The 4,004-nt window shown below is 39.3% G+C and overlaps 1 pseudogene; it reads left to right on the forward strand.

Annotated features, from left to right (window-relative positions):
* Positions 1 to 726: 726 nt before the first annotated feature.
* Positions 727 to 3,324, forward strand: LOC128032568 (uncharacterized; annotated as a pseudogene).
* The last annotated feature ends 680 nt before the right edge of the window (positions 3,325 to 4,004 follow it).

Consider the following 4,004-nt stretch of genomic DNA (forward strand, 5'->3'; position numbering starts at 1 on the left):
AATCGAGCTCATGATGTCAAGTGCTTTAAGTGCTTGGGACGAGGGCACTTTGCAAACCAATGCCCCAATCGGAGAACTATGTTACTTCTTGAGAATGGAGAAGTCGAATCAAACCGATTAGGAAGATGTTTCAAAAATGATGTTGTTGAAGAGGAGGATGGGGAAAATTTAGAATATCTTTGTTGAGGAGAGGCCCTTGTTATCAAACGAGCCTCAATACACAAACCATCCGGAGGAACTCCAAAAGAAAACATCTTCCACACTAGATGCCATATTTACAACAAGGTTTGTAGTGTGATAATAGATGGCGGGAGTTGTACAAATGTTGCGAGCACGTTGTTGATTGAGAAACTTCAGCTTGCCACCACAAAGCATCCAAAGCCGTACAAACTTCAATGGCTCAACGATGGTGGCGAGATTAAGGTGACCAAGCAAGTAACACTTGCCTTTTCGATCGGGAAGATATTGATAAAGTTCTATGTGACGTGGTCCCGATGCACGCAAGTCACCTACTTTTGGGAAGGCCATGGCAATTTGATAGGTGAGTTACTCATGACGGATATACGAATCGGTACTCTTTCCGGTTCCAAGGGAGAAACATCACTTTGGCACCCCTTACGCCAAAACAAGTATTAGAAGATCAAATTAAATTGCGTGAGTCTTTTGAAAAAGATAAGATTGTTGATTGTAAAAAAAAAGAAAAATAAAGAGAGCAAAGAAAATGAGATGAGTAAAGAAAAGAAAGAGTATGAAAATGAAGGAGAAAGTAGTAAAAAAATACAAAAGAGTGAAAGTGGAAAAATGAGTGTGTTTGCAAAATCAAAAGATATTCGGAGGGCCTTATGCTTAAAGCAGCCTATTCTAGTACTCTTGTACAAAGAGGGTTTGCTTAACACTAACGATTTAAATGATTCTCTGCCTTTGTCTGTTGTTTCGTTGTTACAGGAATTCGAGGACGTGTTTCCCGAAGAAATGCCTAGTGGGTTGCCACCCATTCGAGGCATTGAGCACCAAATTGACTTCATACCAGGAGCCACTTTGCCTAACCGACCAGTATACCGAAGTAACCCTGAAGAAACGAAGGAGTTACAGAAACAGGTAAAAGAATTGATGGAAAAAGGATTTGTTAGGGAAAGTTTGAGTCCATGCGCTGTTCCTGTACTTTTGGTTCCAAAGAAGGATGGAACTTGGAGAATGTGTGTAGATTGCCGTGCAATTAACCAAATTACTGTCAAGTATAGGCATCCCATTCCCCGCCTTGACGACATGCTAGACGAACTTAGTGGAGCCACAATTTTCTCTAAAATTGATCTTCGAAGTGGCTACCATCAAATAAGGATGCGAGAAGGTGACGAATGGAAAACGGCTTTCAAAACCAAGCAAGGTTTGTACGAATGGTTGGTAATGCCATTCGGTCTTACAAATGCTCCAAGTACTTTTATGCGCTTAATGAATCATGTCTTGAGATCCTTCATTGGTAAATGTTGTGTAGTTTATTTTGATGACATCCTGATTTATAGTCAATCGTTAGATGATCATGTTTTGCATTTGAGGCAAATTCTGGATGTGTTGCAAAAAGAAAAATTGTATGCCAATTTGAAGAAATGTGCTTTTTGTACTAATGAGATTGTGTTTTTAGGATATGTTGTAAGTGCTGCAGGTTTGCACGTCGATCCTGAAAAGATCCGTGCAATTAAGGAATGGCCACACCCAACGAATGTAAGTCAAATTCGAAGTTTTCATGGGTTAGCAAGTTTTTATCGAAGGTTCGTACCCAATTTCAGCACGCTAGCCGCTCCTTTGACAAGTATTATTAAGAAGAATTTATCGTTCAAGTGGGGTAAGGAGCAAGAACAATCATTTAATTTGATTAAAGAAGCTTTGACTAATGCACCTGTTTTATCTTTGCCTAACTTTGCTAAAACTTTTGAGTTAGAGTGTGATGCTTCAGGTGTAGGCATAGGTGCTGTTTTGACCCAAGATGGTAAGCCCATTGCTTATTTTAGCGAGAAACTAAATGGGGCTACATTGAATTATCCCGTGTATGATAAGGAGATGTATGCGCTTATAAGGGCTTTAGAGACGTGGCAGCACTATCTTTGGCCAAAGGAGTTTGTGATACACACTGACCACGAAGCCTTGAAACATTTGAAAGGTCAACATAAACTCAACAAAAGACACACCAAGTGGGTTGAATTTTTAGAATCCTTCCCTTATGTTATTCGGTATAAGAAAGGTAAGGAAAACATTGTTGTCGATGCTTTGTCATGAAGGTATGCATTATTTGGTATTCTTGAATCTAAATTACTTGGTTTTGAACATTTAAAAGAATTGTATGTGAATGATGCTGATTTTGTGAAGTTTATGTAGCTTGCGAAAAAGGAGCTTATGACAAGTTTTATAGACAAGATGGATTTTTGTTTAAGGAAAACAAGCTATCGTGCCCCAAGGGTCAATGCGAGAATTGTTGATAAGAGAGGCGCATTGTGGCGGCCTTATGGGACATTTTGGGATATCTAAGACCTTAAGTATGCTTCAGGAGCATTTTTATTGGCCCAAAATTAAGCAAGGTGTTGAGAAGATCTGTGCCAATTGTTTGGAATGCCGAAAGGCAAAGTCCAAAGTCCAACCCTATGGGCTTTACATGCCACTTCCTATTCCCGAACATCCTTGGGAAGACATATCGATGGATTTCGTCCTTGGTCTTCCACGATCCAAAAGTGGCAAAGACTCAATTTTTGTTGTAGTAGATAGATTTTCAAAAATGGCACATTTTATTCCCTGCACTAAGACTAACGATGCTTTTTTTTTGTTGCTTCTTTGTTTTTCAGGGAAGTGGTGCGTTTACATGGAGTGCCTAAGTCTATAGTGTCAGATCGTGATGCCAAATTCTTGAGCCATTTTGGAGGACGTTGCGCTAAACGGGCACCAAGTTGCTATTTTCGACAACATGCCACCCCAAACAGATGGACAAACCGAGGTGGTGAATCGAGTTTTGTCGACCCTTTATGTGCCATTATTAAGAAGAATTTGAAGTCGTGGGAAGATTGTATTCCCCATGTGGAGTTTGCTTACAATCGAAATGCAGGTCCACTACCCAAAGACACACCTTTTGAAGTCGTCTATGGGTTCAATCCTTTAACTCCACTTGATTTACTTCCTTTACCAAATAATAAGTTTGTTCATGCAGATGGCAAGAAGAAAGCAGAGTTTGTTAAGGAGTTACACAAAAAGGTGAAAGAGCATATCAAGTGCCAAACTGAACGTTACGCTCAAAAAGCTAACAAAGGTCGGAAAAGAATCGTGTTTGAACCCGGAGATTAGGTCTAGATACATATGAGGAAGGAAAGATTTCCTACTCAACGACGGTCCAAGTTGATGCCTCGAGGAGATGGGCCCTTCCAAGTTTTAAAACGCTTGAATGATAATTCGTATCAAATAGACCTCCCAGGTGAGTTTAATGTGAGTGCTACTTTTAATGTAGCTGATTTATCTCCTTTTGATGCAGATGTCGATTTGGGGACAAATCGCTTCCAAAAAGGGGGGAATGATACGAACCCAAACCCAAGGGAGGCCTTTGAGAGCTCGCAAGCCCAAGATGATGTCCAAGCCATCTTCCCTCTTCCTACGAGCCCAATAACCCGTTCTAGAGCCCAAAAACTCAAGCAGGCCTTGGCAATACTTCTTTCACAAGCTTGGGCCGAATGTGAAGCAAAGGCCCAAGGAGAAGAAGTTTTAAGCCCATATAATTTATTCTTAGTGATAATTAAAACTTAAATCCGTTTTGGTATTTTGGGCCTATTTAAATTCGTTTTTTTTGTTGATTGTTTTGGGCCTAATTAATTAAAGTATTTAGTGTTTCTATATTTTAAATTAAGTCATAAGCATGTTTAGGTTATTACATATTTATTAGTATGTTTTAAATGTGTTTTCATTATATATTTAATAAGGTGTTAATATGCCTTCACTATTACATAGATTTCATGTGTTTAATTTATCCTAGA

This window comes from Gossypium raimondii, chromosome 9 (assembly GCF_025698545.1).
Source record: "Gossypium raimondii isolate GPD5lz chromosome 9, ASM2569854v1, whole genome shotgun sequence".
Lineage (NCBI taxonomy): Eukaryota > Viridiplantae > Streptophyta > Magnoliopsida > Malvales > Malvaceae > Gossypium > Gossypium raimondii.